This window comes from Aulonocara stuartgranti, assembly GCF_965226115.1.
Source record: "Aulonocara stuartgranti genome assembly, chromosome: 19".
NCBI classification, from domain to species: Eukaryota; Metazoa; Chordata; class Actinopteri; order Cichliformes; family Cichlidae; genus Aulonocara; species Aulonocara stuartgranti.
The window spans coordinates 9681039-9697190 of NC_138955.1; the positions used below are offsets into that span (position 1 = coordinate 9681039).

At 41.0% G+C, this 16152-nt stretch overlaps 2 long non-coding RNA genes across 2 annotated transcripts; one reads left to right on the forward strand and one right to left on the reverse strand.

Annotated features, from left to right (window-relative positions):
- Positions 1-6448: 6448 nt before the first annotated feature.
- On the reverse strand, positions 6449-6923 carry LOC309695011. Its single transcript, XR_014273015.1, has 2 exons — positions 6844-6923; positions 6449-6751 (listed from the first exon to the last, which is right to left on the reverse strand). It is a non-coding gene; the product is annotated as an uncharacterized lncRNA (long non-coding RNA).
- Positions 6924-6996: 73 nt separating this feature from the next.
- Positions 6997-8776, forward strand: LOC309695010. Its single transcript, XR_014273014.1, has 2 exons — positions 6997-7622; positions 8245-8776. It is a non-coding gene; the product is annotated as an uncharacterized lncRNA (long non-coding RNA).
- Positions 8777-16152: the final 7376 nt, after the last annotated feature.

Below are 16152 nucleotides of genomic sequence, written 5' to 3' on the forward strand. Positions count from 1 at the left end.
ATTTTCTCCTCAAAATGCAACATTTGCACTTGCAAGTTTTCTTTATGTGCGCTCAGAACAGAGGCACAAAAAAACCCGCCATAGCCATCTGCCGCAACCGGTTGGCGTGAGGGACACCTATTTAAATGGTAACTGTAACAAAATACATTTACTCAGATTTTGTATTAAATATGTGATGCCGGTACATGTATTCCATTACTCTCTAACACTGGAGGCTATAAGCAGATTCTGTTTCTGTGCTGTGATGAGCTCTGAAACATGACTGAAACTCTTCAAATAAGTCATTCCTCTGCAGATGATCTGTTAGCTGTTTGACAACTACTCTTTCAAGGATTTTTGAGATGAAAGAAAGCTAAGACTAATTAGCAAAGACGGCTGGGTCAAGAGAAGGCTTTTTAAGTAAGTGTTTAACTACTGCCAGCTTGAAGGCCTGTGGTACATAGCCGATTACTAGAGACAGGTTGATCATGTTTAAGATTGAAGCATTAATTAATGGCAGGACTTCTTTGCGCAGTCTTGTAGGAATGGGGTCTAAAAGACACGTTGATGGTTTGAGGAAGCAGTTACTGAAGTTAACTCAGAAAGACCAACTGCAGAAAAAGACTCTATATGAATATTAATGGTACTGAAAGTAGCTGTAGATAATGTTACATCTGTGAGACGATTATGAGTATTTTTTTCTCTAATGGTTCAAATTTTATTTGTGAAGAAGTTCTTGAAGTCATTACTAGTTAACGTTAAAGGAACGGTTGAGTCAACAGCGCTCTGACTTTTTGTCAGCCTGATGATGATGATCTTCTTTGTTATACGCCATTTCGTCTCCAGTTTACAAGTTATCTGCTTTAAGGTGTGTGTTTGAGAGTTATACCATAGAGTCAAGTACTTTTAATTTGAGGATCTCTTTTTCTCATGAGCTACAGTAACCAGTGTCATACTTAGTGAGGAGGCAAAATTATTAACAAGATGATCGACCTCTGTTGGAGCAGTGTTCAGATAGCTGCTCTGCTCAGTGTTGGTACAGGGCATTGAAGATGATAACAGTGAGTGAATTATATCCTTAAATTTAGTTACAGCACTTTCAGAAAGACATCTACTGGGATAAAGTCTACTCTCCACTGCTGTGTAATCAAATATTGTACTTAGAAAAGGATTAGAAAAGATAAGGTTTTCAGGAAACACTGTTAAATGTTCAGTTTCTATGCCACATGTTAAAACTAGATCTAGAGTGTGATTAAAGTGGTGGGTGGGTTCTTTTACATTTTGAGAGAAGCCAATTGAGTCTAATGACAGATTAAATGTCTTGTTGAGGCTGTCATTTTTAGCTTCTACATGGATGTTAAAATCACCGACAATAATTATTTTATCTGAGCTGAGCACTAAATCAGATAAAAAGTCTGAGAAATCAGACAGAAACTCTGTGTAAGGCCCAGGTGGATGATAGATGTGAACAAATAAGACTGTTTTTGGGGGGTTTTCCAGCCCGGGTGAACATGTTTAAGCATCAGGCTTTGAAATCATCAGGCCCCTCTTCTGTGGAACCAGCTTCCAGTTTGGATTCGGGAGACAGACACTATCTCTACTTTTAAGATTAGGCTTAAAACTTTCCTTTTTGCTAAAGCATATAGTTAGGGCTGGACCAGGTGACCTTGAATCCTCCCTTAGTTATGCTGCAATAGATGTAGGCTGCTGGGGGATTCCCATGATGCATTGAGTTTTTCCTTTCCAGTCACCTTTCTCACTCACTATGTATTAATAGACCTCTCTGCATTGAATCATATCTGTTATTAATCTCTGTCTCTCTTCCACAGCATGTCTTTTATCCTGTTTTCCTTCTCTCACCCCAACCGGTCGCAGCAGATGGCCCCGCCCCTCCCTGAGCCTGGTTCTGCCGGAGGTTTCTTCCTGTTAAAAGGGAGTTTTTCCTTCCCACTGTCGCCAAAGTGCTTGCTCATAGGGGGTCATATGATTGTTGGGTTTTTCTCTGTATCTATGAAGCGCCTTGAGGCGACTTTTGTTGTGATTTGGTGCTATATAAATAAAATTGAACTGAATTGAATTGAATTGAATTAAAACTCTGTCTTGGTCTGTGGTTGGTTAATAAGCTGGTGTGGAAAATTGCTGCCACACCGCCCCCCTCAAGGATTCTTGGGGGTGTTGATTCGTTTAAACTAACATAATCATCCTGCTGTAACTCAGACTTATTCTTCCTGCCCTTTAATATAGACCTGGAATTGTCTTCAGCAGGACTACATCAATCAGGAAAAAAACTTGCCTGATATTGGTTGGTCCCATTTTTTGCTGGTGAAACAGCCCTGAACAGTTGAGACATGGACTCCATTCGAGCTCTGAAAGTGTCCTGCTGTATCATTCAATTCCTGTAAGTTGTAAGGTGGGACATCCATGGATCAGACTTGTTTGTCCAGCGCATCTCACACATGTTTTGATGGGATTGAAATCTGGAGAATTTGGAGACAAAGTCAACACTGCAAACTCATTGTTGTGCTCCTCAAACCATTTCTGAACCACTTTTGCTTTGCAGGAGAACACATTATCCTGCTGAAAGAGGCCACAGCGAATAGGGAATATCATTTCTACGAAAAGCCTGCAACAATGCTCAGGTAGGTGGTAAGTGCCAAAGTAGAATCCACATGGATGCCAGGACCCAAGGTTTCCCAAACAGATCACACTTCCTCCTATAGTGCATCCTGGTGCCTGGTGTTCTCCAGTTAAGCAATGCACACACATGTTATTTAAAAGAACATGTGATTTCTCAGACCACATTCGGATGCCCATTGTTGGCGCTTATAGTGGTGGGCACCCTGACTGGTCTGTGGCTATACAGCCACATACACAACAAATTGTGAGGTAAGATAAGAAGAAGAGATAATCAGTGTTATTCGCTTTCTGTCATGGTCCTGAGTCTGAGGACTCAGTGTTTTGTGTTTCCTTATGCTTTTGTTCATTCCGAGTATGTATTCTGTTGTGATTTTGCCATTTGTTAGGTTTCTGTTCTTTGCCTGCCTGCTCCCACTTCTCTGTGTTCCTTCTGTCTGTCCATGGTGTTATTGTGTCTACTTATGAGTCCGCCTGTCAAGTTCAATGTCCTGTCTGGTTCTCTGTCTGTTAGTTTCCTGTTTTATTGTGAAGGTCTCTGTCTGATGTGAGTGTGTTCAGTTACGTTTCCCCTGTCCCGTCAGCTCTGATTCCTCCCAGCCGTGTTGCCCTCCTGTCTCTCATCCCCTGATTACTGGTGTGTGTATTTAAGCCCTGTGAGTTCTCCTGCCTGTTGCTGGTTTGTCTGTGTTACTTCGTGTCAGTCTGCGTTACCCTGTGTCCTACGGTGTCCTGTTCCTTGTCTGCGTCTCATCCCTTTGTCGTATGCTCCCAGGTCTGTTATTTTTAGTTCTCCCAGTTTAGGTGTCTTCAGTTATTTGTCATGCCCCACTGCTTGTTTGCCACTACACCTTTGTTAATAAACCTCACTAGCATTTCATCCACTGCCTGCATCTTGGGTCCTTCTTCCAACTCCACACGGCTCGCCTCGGCAGCCGTGACAGTACGAACCGGCCACTATGGACCCAGCAGCAGTCAACCCGCCCGAGGAGCTCCGGGAGGACATTATTTACTCGGTAGACAAATTCATTAACTTATGGCTGGAGCATGAGGCGAGAGAATTCCGCCAAGGCATAGCTGTTCGGCTACAGCTCTTAGTTTCTGGTCTCCCCTGGTTGCTCAGCTCACTTCACCCGCTCACACAGAATTTTGTTCTGAACGAGCTTCATCTTCTCCCCCTTGCTACCACCCACCCTGCAACTCATGCTTCCCTCCCTGACCCGACGGAGAGTGTTCTGCCCGGCCCGTCGGTCCAGCCTTCAAATGGGAAACGGCACTCAAGCCGTCGACGCCCCTCGCCACAGTCGGACCCTGGGATATCAGAGCGGCCGACTGTGGTGAGTAAAAAGGATAACAGCTCCGATTTGAACTTTGAGACTTTTTCTTCTGGGGTTGTTCGGGGTGTGTCAGTGGGAGCTGATTCGCAAAGCTTACCTACCTTCGTGGTAACTGATCTCTCCCAGGTTGGCATTTTTAAGACTTCAGTGAAAGCAAAGGGCTGTTGTTCTTCTGTTTCTTCTGAACCTGTTAAACCCATGTCAGCTAACCCAGGGTCTGCTAAAACTGTGGCATATATCCCAGAGACAATTAACACCAGCTCTGATAATACCAGGACTGTTTATTCTTTTGAACTGCAACCTCAAGCTCAGGTAGCCGCCCGGCCTCAAGCTCAGGTAGCCGCCCGGCCTCAAGCTCAGGTAGCCGCCCGGCCTCAAGCTCAGGTAGCCGCCCGGCCTCCAGCTCAGTCTCCAGTTCCACCACCGTCATCATCCCAACCATTGTTTCAGTCACCCTCAGTTCAGCCTCCTGTTCAGCAGCCACTAGCCCTGCATCCTGTGTCACTTGCTACTCCGGTACAACAAGCTCAGTCAAATCAATCTGAAAGGAACTGTTTCATCTGTTTGTTCTAAGCAGAGAGACAAACCTAATGATAATGTAATCATTCCTAAAAAGCTGGCCAGTTCAGAGACTGTGACACACTCCAGGGCCTCCCCAGAGGCTGAGTTTCAGCCCTCAGCCCACTCTGGACCCCTGGAGGCTAGGAACCCAGCTGAGGACTGCACCCGGCTGTCACTGCCTGAGAAGAGTCAATGCTCTGGGCAGCTGCAGCCTGCTATGTGTTTGCCAGGGGCCACTGCGCCTGCTGGTTCTGTTCTGTCCCTGCCAGAGGTCCCCGCGCCTGCTGGTTCTGTTCTGTCCCTGCCAGAGGTCCCCACACCTGCTGGTTCTGTCCTGTGTGTGCCAGGGGCTCCAGTGCCCACTGGTTCTGAGACTTTTCGCTGGGGGGCCCGAGGAGCCCGTCCAGCCCCAAGACTTGTCAGCTGGAGGTTCAGGAGAACCTAGCCAGCTTCCTGCCTCGTCAGCTGGAGGGCCCGAGGAGCCTGTCCAGTCGCCAGCTGCAGCCTCATCATCCTCGCCAGCTGCAGCCTCATCATCCTCGCCAGCTGCTGCCTCATCAGCCTCGCCAGCTGCAGCCTCATCAGCATCCGGGCCAGCTGCAGCCTCATCGGCATCCGGGCCAGCTGCAGCCTCATCAGCATCCGGGCCAGCTGCAGCCTCATCAGCATCCGGGCCAGCTTCAGCGCCCTCATCAGCGTCCGGGCCAGCTTCAGCGCCCTCATCAGCGTCCGGTCCAGCTTCAGCGTCCTCATCAGCTTCGCCTGGTTCAGCTTTGGTGTCGCCTCGTCTGGTCCAGCCTCCGCCTCGCCTGGTGCTGCGGGGGCAACGCAGCCTTCAGGTTCCCTACTACCACCTCCACATCGTCGGTCATCTGCCAGGCCGCTTTTTGGGCGTATGTATGTATGCCTGCCTGCCTGCCTGCCTGCCTGCCAGCTATAACCAATGACAGGGAAAGTGTCACGGCTGCCGAGGCGAGCCGTGTGGAGTTGGAAGAAGGACCCAAGATGCATGCAGTGTCCAAAAAGGCCCAACCGGACAAGTTCGGGGGGCCGACCCGGAGGCCGACAGCGCCGGAGGCCAAAACAGTACAGTGACATAGTGTTTTCATCTGCTGAAAATCAAAATTTTTTTTAAGAAAAAAAAACAGGAACATGGCTTTGGTGTGCTGGCAAAACATACTACCTAAACTTGTTATGATCTATTAAACTTCTTTTTTCTTTTTGTCACATGCACATGTTTTATCCACATGACATAACCCAAAAACCAAAGAAGGAACCTGGTGTCCAGTGCAGGAAAGGTTATTAAGTCCAATCTCATCATGATCTGATGATGAGATCATGATTCCTTACATATGACAGACTGACACCCACGATAGTAAACATGAGCTTATTGCGATAACCACAGGTTGTCCTTTTGGTACTTCAGGTTTTGTACTGACAGAACTACTGATACAACAGCACTCCGACGCAAAGCCAAGAGAATTGGTTGAAAGTAGATCTGTGGTAATGCAAAGATCAGAGAGGCTGGGCATGAACTCACACTGGGAAAAGGAACACGCCTGCTGCTCTGATCAATATGATTTTTGAAGAAAACTTTGTGTGAGAGAGATCACTGCTAAAAAGTGTTGACAACAACAAGTTAAAGCTTCGATCAAGCTTTAATGATCTTCATGGCCTTCATGGGAAGATATTGGGAATATAAAGCTTAAAAAAAATAAAAAAACAAACAAAGTCTTAATGCAATGTGATTATTAGGGAAATGTAAAAAAGAAACAAAACTGTGAGTTGGTGAGGTTACTGTGTTCAGTGGTCTGTGTCAGAGTTTCTTCCTCTTCAACAGCTGCAGTCAGTTCGTGCTGTAACAGCTCAGTGTCTCTGCAGTCTGACTGAGGGAGGTTTTTGTACGACTACAAATCACTGTGTGAACACCCCACCGCTGTGGTAACTCTGACAATAATAAACTGCTGCATCTTCAGCCTGAACTCCACTGATGGTCATAGAGAAGTCAGAGCTGCTTCCACTGCCACTAAATCGAGATGGTGTTCCTGACTCAAGCTTTTTCGCGTATCTTATTAGGAGCTTTGGAGTCTGTCCAGATTTCTGTTGATACCAGAACATACACTCATCACCATCAGACCGTCTGTAAACAGCTTGGCTGGTCCTACAGGTCAGAGTGACAGTGTTTGAAGGAGTAAATGTCACTGCTGGAGGTTGAGTCACAGTCACCTGACCGCTGCCTCCTGCAGACAAAAACAAATCATTCATTTATCAGCAGAAATCAATGAGAGAAAAAGCAGCACATCATGTTTGAAATGTTGCTGAGTGAATGAACCTGTAAAACAGCAGCAGGTCAGCGTCCAGATGAGGATGGTGATGAGAGTCATGGCGGTTGTGCTTTCTGCTGTGTTGACTGACAGATGTGAGTCCTGCAGTGTTGAACTCACAGGACTATAAACCTTCTCAGTTCTCTGGAGGATCAGCTGATGATGCAAAGCCTGCTCTCTATGGAAATCATTTCTCTGCTCTCAACACACTGAGGGCAATGTGGGGCACAGAATCAGAAGAAAAATTGTTTGAATTAATACCATTAATAATTTTATGTAATAGAGGAAAATATATTGGAAAGATTTACGTATTTTTACCACCTGGATTAAAATGGCACTCTGGTTTGTATGTTTACTTTTTGATTTTGGTTTCAACAAATACAATATACCTGTATAGCTTTTTTTAAATTATATTGTCATAATTTCTGAATTCATGATTTTTAAAGTGTTTTTCTGTTTGCTGTTTTAAGCAGTTTTGTGTGTGTGTGTGTTTGTTTGTTTTTAAAATAGCTATAGGTTTATGTGAAAATTAAGTTTTGTCTTTCAGTTCTTAGTAAAAATACAATTAAGATAATTATGATTTGAATTCATTAAATTATTTTAAGTCACTTTAGTTAAATCATTTTCTACATGTAATCAGTTGTACTGTGATGTTTTACATGACAAAAAGGTTAATTTTCAGTGGTTAGAGGTTTGTTCAGAGTGCAGGAGGTTTTTGTACGGCCACTTAATGAGTTTGTATCACTGTGGTACACATTTGGCGGAGGAACCAAACTCATCGTTGGCTGTAAGTACCAGAAATTTGTCATTTTTATAAAATGTAGTATTTATTAAGCATTTTTTTAAAATATATTAAACAGAACTTTGATCAAATTCAATGATTATTATTAACTCAATGTCATAATTTTATAATAAACTTTTCTTCAATCAATATTCATTCAGTCTTTTAAAGAACTGAATTTACAGAAAACAATTTTTAATGTTCTTTTGGTTGTTTTTTGCTTCTTTAAATATTATCCGGTTAAAATATTAAAATCTGTGATAGTGAAGTTTTAGCTCACTTTAAATTAAAATGTATTTTTACTTATTTAAAGTAAAAACAAATATTGAATTATGTTTTGTCGACTTAAATTTTTTTTACTAAGTATACTTACATCAAGTTTTTATTCATGGCTGATCAATTTGAAATTAAGTTTAAAGGAAGTGAAAGAAACAGATGTGAAGTTTTAACTGTATTCTCATGAGTGCTTTAGCTTTGTCAGTTTCAAATATGAAAATAATCACAGGTTCAAGTTATTAACTACATGATAAAAAAAAGATTTGATCAATAATCACTGACTATATATTTATTCAGATGTTTGTACATTTGTATCTCTTTTCTCGGTTATCTTCAACCTTTTCTCCTCCAGCGGGTGTGATGAGGCCCACCCTCACAGTCCTCCCTCCCTCCAAAGACGAAGACAAACAGAGTAGTGCCACTGTGGTGTGTTTGGCAACCGGGGGATTCCCCTCAAACTGGAATTTGGGCTGGAAGGTGGGGAGCACCAGCACATCCTCAGGGGTGTCAACCAGCCTGGAGGTCTTGGGGACAGACGGCCGCTACAGCTGGAGCAGCACCCTGAGCCTCTCCGCAGACCAGTGGAGGAAGGCGGGCTCAGTGAGCTGTGAGGCCAGTCTGAGTGGACAGAGCCCCGTCACTCAAACCCTGGACCCTGACCACTGCTCATAGTAGAGCTTCAGCAACATTTCCTGTCTGCATATGATGTGTTTTATAGTTTGATGAAGCTACATGTTTCTGTTCTTGCAATATCTCTGCAAACATTTGACTCTCTATTGATGTGCATGCTAATTTGAGCAGCTATTATTATCCATGTTGTTCTTTAAAACCGTGCTGTAAAAAAAAAGTCTAAATCACAAAATAAAATCACAGCTTAAGAAAAATCACTTTTCTTTGGTCCTTTTCACAATACTTTATCAAATATAAATGCTTTATCAAACCCGTACCTGTTTTTTTAACAAGGAGAAGCACCACAGTCTTTGGAAAAAACTCACAAAAACAACTGGAGCAGCTGTTTCTGCAGGTGTTTTTTTAAAGGGAAGCTAAGTCTCTTCGTTAACTAGCTTGGTTGTTCTACAAACAGGTGGTGGCACACAATGAGCAGGTTCAGACTGATCACATGGGAAAACACTAAACTCAGTCTTAAACAAAATTCTTCATCATCTAGAACAGCTTTGGCAAAAGAAATATAGAGCTATATGAGGTTAAAACATGACAATTTTATTGTTCTAACAATATAATTTTCACATTTGAAGTCTCACGCCCTGAGTCAGAAAATCCAACATCACAATCTGAGTTATAGAAAACATCATTTTGCTGTACTTTTCAGTGTGAGTGAATGAACAGTTCAGACACTCAGTGACAGAAGAACTTAAACTCTGAGAAGCAATGAGGCATAAAAATCATGCAAAACACATTTAAGGAGGCAAACACACATCTGTTCTTGTAAAGTAGAAAGGGTAGGTATTATGAATGTTCATGTGATTGAGCTGTCATATTATTTTTGTGTTTTTTCTCCTTGATACAGTTTCACTTTTGTCTTTTGTCTTCTTCCTAATGGTAAAATAAGCAGCAACATGGCAAAACATACTGTCCAAAGTCCTGATGTGAAAAAATGTTTTTTCTCCTCTTTGTCACACATAAATTCAGACAGAATGCTGGAATAATGGGTTTTATCTTAATATCGCTGTACTTTAAATCTTCGTGTGGTTGGACTTTATTACTCTCGAGTGAAAGGCTGTCCAGCTTTTTACCCATTTCTCCTTGTTACAGCTCTAGCAGTTTGTGTGTTGTGTGGGTGTGCCCAGTCTCTTCCAGGAGCTCAGCTGCCACCCATTTCTCCTGAGGAACCAGTGCACTACTGTATTCATTCAGCAATCAGCTACCCAGAACTATAGAAGCCAGTGAAGCACTGCTGACTCAGCGAGTGGGCCAGCTTTGGGTGTTGAGCGCCTACTGAGTATCTGGTCTGTGCTGGCAGCAGAAGTAAACCAGAAACTTGGTTAAGTATCTTGTTTTCTTTTCCCAGGATATTTTAGGTTGTGGTTGTTTTTGGTTTGGTTGAAACAGTGGTCTAACTCTTTCTTTGAGTGAATCCCTTTTAATAAAACTTATTAAAAAGCTATGCTGTGAGGGTAGTTGCAGGGGCATCCAAAATGAACACAGGAAGTCCCGTCTCTCTACATGAGCCAGTGTGCAGGGTACAACACTACTATACTGTTGACAACAACAACTTGGAGAGTCAGAGTGCATCTGGAAAGTATTCAGTGCTTCAGTTCCATATTTTTGTCATTTTCACCTTAAAATCCTAAGCAATACCCCATAATGATGAAGAGAGAAAAGGCTGCATTAAATTGCATTAAAAAATGAAATAAAAAAGGCAAATATGATATGTATAAATATTCACAGCCTTTGCTCACTACTTTTTTTCTGTAATGATGTAGTATTTTTTTAAAGTTTCTCAAATTCTTCCCCTCAAGTTCAGTGAATTTGGATCACTACTGTCAGTGCACAACCATTTTCAGATCCCTTCAGACATATTCAGTCAGGTTCAAGTATGGCTCTGGCTGGGATACTCAAGGAGCTTCATAGAGTGGTTCCGAAGCGACTCCTGTTATCTTGGCTGTGTTCTTAGGGTCATTGTCCTGTTGGAAGATGAACCTTCACACCAGTCATCTGACCGCTCTGCTGTACTTGCCTGATTGGTGGAGTGCCGTAGAAGGTGGTTCTCTCTCCATAGCCTCTGACAAAGCTCTATCAGGTTCTTGGTCAGGAAGCCTGCTGTTCCAAATTTAGTTGTTTTAGCTATGATGTGTTACGTTTCGGTGTTGTCAGTGTTTTGTTTTTGCGTGACTGTCATGTGTTTCCTGTTTTACTTTGAAGGTCTGTTGTTATCTTAGTGTGTTCAGTTTACGTTTCCTTGTCTCGTCAGGTCTAATTTGCCCCAGCTGTGTTTCCCTCCTGTGGTCCATTCCCTGACTGCTCCTTCTATGTATTTAATGACAATGTGGAGGAAAAAAAGCTTTTGTTTAAAACTGAAAAAAATATATAACAAGTATTCACAGCCTATGCTGCAACACCCAAATCATGTCCAATCAACTAAATTTACCACAGTTGCACTTGTTATGGAAAATTTAACAACAACCTGCAACACACCCAGTGAGCTTGATGTGAAGTGGGTTTAATAAACACATTGCAATTTGGAGAGAGCATCCCAGTGAAACACTAGGATAATCTCTGAATTGTAGCCACCGCCCTTACATCTTACATACAGAGACACAGAAAAGAATATTCCACAAACTCATGTTGGCCCCTCTCATGGGGGGGGCTATACCCCCTCCCTCACAGAGAGAATTATGACCTGGTTTTCTGCTTGGCCGTCACCTAAAGATTTACATCCCTGATAAGGAGGAGTCCCACTATCTGTTTAACATTTCCCATTACAATGGTCTCACTGTGTTAACATTCCACATGCATGCAAACTGGTGACAGGAGTGTTCTTACTACAGTAAAGTCAGAAAGTGATATTACTATAACTAATGTGATATGATTAAATATGTGATTAATACATGAGAAAAGAAATCTGCCTCCACACACTCCAAGTTGTAGAAACATCTACCAGATTATCTTTTGAAACGTGATGCACCTGACCTAAATTTTGAGTGTCATGGTAAAGGCCGTTTCTTTTTTTATAATAAATTAGTAAGAATTACAAGTATACATTTTGTCATTTTGTTATAATGGAGTGTTTTGTGTAGAATTTTGACATCGAAGACTTAATTCAATTTTGGAATAAGGCTGTAATGTGGCACAATACAAAACAAGTACTGTGGGTACTTTCCTTATGCACTGTAAATGAAGCCACCAGTTTTTTTTATTCATGTGATTATTATTGCTAATAATGTTTTTGGTCTTTGATATAAATCAGTAGAAATCGTATGGTTTCAACCAACGTGTTGTGGAGAGTCAATAGTTTGACTGTTGAGGAAATTGTTCTTGTTTTTCTTTTGTTTTGTTTTGTTTATACACGTGAGTTCATACAGTATTGAAAAATCAGATCATTTTGCTTTATAATCATCAAGAAGCTTAATGGGAATATAAATATAAAGAGAAATCTGATCTGTTTGTATAATTTGCCAACTCTTCATGTAAATAGTTGGAAATGCAATGACAAAGTAACTTTGTGGATTTTTTTTAATTCCTTTCTAAAATCACCCCAAAACAAATCTATCTGTGTTCACTGGTCTGTGTCACAGTTTCTTCCTCTTCAACAGCTGCAGTCAGTTCCTGCTGTAACAGCTCAGTGTCTCTGCAGTCTGACTGAGGGAGGTTTTTGTACGACTACAAATTACTGTGTGAACACTGGCCCGTTATGCACACTCTTACAGTAGTAAACTGCTGCATCTTCAGCCTGAACTCCACTGATGGTCATAGAGAAGTCAGAGCTGCTTCCACTGCCACTAAATCGAGTTGGTGTTCCTGAATGTCTTATGCTTACATGTCGAATTAGGAGCTTTGTAATTTGCCCAGATTTCTGTTGATACCAGAACATACACTGGCCGTAACTACAGCCACCAACAGCTTGGCTGGTCCTACAGGTCAGAGTGACAGTGTTTCCAGGAGTAGATGTCAGTACTGGAGGTTGAGTCACAGTCACCTGACCGCTGCATCCTGCAGACAGAAACAAATCATTCATTTATCAGCAGAAATCAATGAGAGAAAAAGCAGCACATCATGTTTGAAATGTTGCTGAGTGAATGAACCTGTAAAACAGCAGCAGGTCAGCGTCCAGATGAGGATGGTGATGAGAGTCATGGTGGTTGTGCTTTCTGCTGTGTTGACTGACAGATGTGAGTCCTGCAGTGTTGAACTCACAGGACTATAAACCTTCTCAGTTCTCTGGAGGATCAGCTGATGATGCAAAGCCTCCTGTCTATGGAAATGATTTCTCTGCTCTCAAAACACTGAAGGCAAGAAGGGACGCAAAGTCAGAAGAAAAATTGTTTGGATTAATACTATTATACATAAAACTTGAATGATACCACTGACGTCTTATGGAATAGAGTAAAATATACAGAAAAATAATTCAGCATTTTTAATATCTGGATCAAAACAGCACTTTGGTTAGTAAGCTTACTTCACACTATTGGTAACACACATTACACCTCTATTGCTGTCCAAAGTATATTGCCAAAATCTCATAATTCATGTTTTAGAAACATTTTAGTTTCTGTGTTTTTCTTTTTTCTTTTTGCTGATATAGCTTTATTTCATTTGACAATCTTTTGTCTTTCAATTGGTAATAGTCCAAATAAAATTATGAAAATGACTAAAAATCATCAACAAATTTAAGTTATATTATTATATATTAACAATATTTCATGCCTGTGAAGCTTTTTATACTTTGATGAAGCTACATGTCTCCTCTGTTGCGATATTTCTGCAGACGTTTGACTCTATTAATCTAAATGCAGAATTCATCAGCTATTTATATTATATTGTGCTTTAAAACCATGCTGTGAGAAAGAGAAAACAAGTCTATATCACAAAATAACATCGCAGCTTGTGAAAAATCACTTTTGTGTTATTGTTTTTCCATTACTTTGCATAGAAATACTTGATCAAACCTCCATATTTCTCTTAGATATTTATACATTTACATTTATACATTTATGTATGTAAATATAAAAATACAGAAATATTTCTTTATACATATTAGTTTCTATCGGGGCACCTAACAGACCTGCACATGATGTTTTGTTCATTGAGATATATTTAAGTATTTCTTTTAATAAACAAAGCTGTGTATTTCTTCAGTTTTGTTTAGATTCTTTGTGTTTTTGCTTTTGTGGTGTCGAGTTGATCAGTTATTGCAGTCTGTCACTCTGCACCTGCAGCCTTCAGCCAGACTGAAGGAGGTTTTTGTACAGCTCTAAATCACTGTGTGAACACTCCACTACCATGGTAGCCCAGACAGTAATAATCTCCAGCATCTTCAGACTGAAACCCACTGATGGTTAAAGTGTACTGAGAACCAGATCTGCTGCCACTGAATCGAGACTGAGTTCCTGAGGAGAGACTTGATGCTTTGTATATAAGGAGTTTGGGAGGCTGTCCAGGTTTCTGAAGGTACCAACTGAGATCAGCACCAATATTTGAACTTCCTTTGGCGCTGATGGTCACAGTCCCACCAAGACTGACAGACTTGACTTCATCAGTCTGAGTCAGAAAATTATTGGCAAATGACTCTGAAATGAAAGGAAAAACATTTTAAAATGTATTTTTATTCACCAAAAACTTCAGAATGAATGTACTCATAAAACAAGCTGAGTAAATTTCACCAAACAACATTCTCCTGAAATATTATTATTAGTTTTTTTTTTTAATCTCTCACCCTGACTCAGAAAGCCTAACAAAAGAACCAACATTGGAAACACCATCCTGACTCAGTTTTCAGTGGAAGTGCATGAGAGCATGTGTGACAGCAGAACTTAAACTGTGAGGAGCAGTGATGCATGAAAGTGTGCAAAACACACTGTAGGAGGAAACCACCCACCTCTCCCAATGAAACAGAAAACACAGAGGTCATGTGAGGAGAGGATCGTTCAACTTTTCATTATATTTGCTCATTAACAGCTGCATGGTTCCCCTACTGTCATACATCTGACACTAAAGACACTGATTGATTTTGATTATTCTGACAAACTGAACTTTATTTTGAAAAAAAGAAATATATGAATAGTGGTTTAAAGGAATGAATAACAAGCTGGTCTAACATTACTCAATTCTCTAAATAGTTTAGTCCTGTACAGCTCTCTAAAGCCCTGAGAAAGGGGGTTTATGCTCCATAGTAAAAGCCATAACTCAGGTATTTGATATTTTGAACCATGTACAGATGAACTGTATCTTCTCTGAAAAAAATAAATAAATAAAAAACTTGACTTGTCCTCTAATTTCCTCCACGCAGCTATTTTTTTCTCAGACTGTATTGCCGTTACTTTGATGACCCCAAATTTTACTGAGAAAGAATGAGTAACATATTTTAATTTTTTATATTTTTTTATAACACACTCTTCAGTTTCAGATGATTTTTGAATTCCTGAAAATAACTGCATTATTATTGCATTAACATGATGATGTTGGCATTTTGCTTAAACCTCACAGAGCTGTTTGATTGTAAACTCATCTGATAATAATTATTGAAGCTCAAAAAGACCAAATCCTCAGACTGTGAGGTAAAACGTGTTTTTCTTTAACATACTAACTACTAATCTAGCAGGTTGTATATGTTACTGCATGTTTAATTTTAAAGTCAGGTCTCTGTCTATGGCGGGGTCCCCAATCCCAGTCCACGAGGGCCGGTGTCCCTGCAGGTTTAAGATATGTCCTTGATCTATCATAGCTTAAATGGATAAATTCCCTCCTCAACATGTCTTGAAGTTCTCCAGAGGCCTGGTAATGAACTAATCATGTGATTCAGGTGTGTTGACCCAGGGTGAGATCTAAAACCTGCAGGGACACCAGCCCTCGTGGACTGGGATTGGGGACCCCTGGTTAATCTAATCCCCCCAAAAAATCAGTATTCTGGAGTGCTGTCTCTAATCTCCTCCAAGAGATCATCGCTGCAGCACATCAATCCCTAACCAGTTTAATTTGATATTAGTTTTAACTGTACCAATGTGCTTGTTCTCACACATCGGTTTCAACACAGTAGTAATCTAGATCTTCAGCCTAAACTCCACTGATTGTTAGTGTTAATTCAAGTATGGATCTGATTCTGCTGAAACAACAAAGATCTAATAAACAGACACTAACTTATTTTGTCAGTACTGAGTTGAGGTAATTACAGATTTCTGTGCTGGCTGTGCAGCTCAGAGAGACGGGCTTATACACGTATAGACAGCTGTCCACCCAGCAAAATATTAAAAATTGTCATTTTACACAAGGACAAACATTTCTATATGATACTGAAACTATAGAAAACTATTTTGCATTCAGGGTGCACGACAGATATTCAAATTAATGCATGGGTCAGTGAGCACACACCTGCACCTATGAAGTCTGGGTGGATATTGTACATTGCTGCTGTACAAATAGTGCCCTCTTATGTCAAAATAAGAGAACACACATGAAATTGACTCTTATACATGGATCCAAAAAGCAGACTGCACATCCATGCAGGGCACATTTTTTTTCCTTCTGATCAATTTTAATTTTAAAAAAATAATTTCTGTTTGAACATGTTTTGTATGACTGTGTC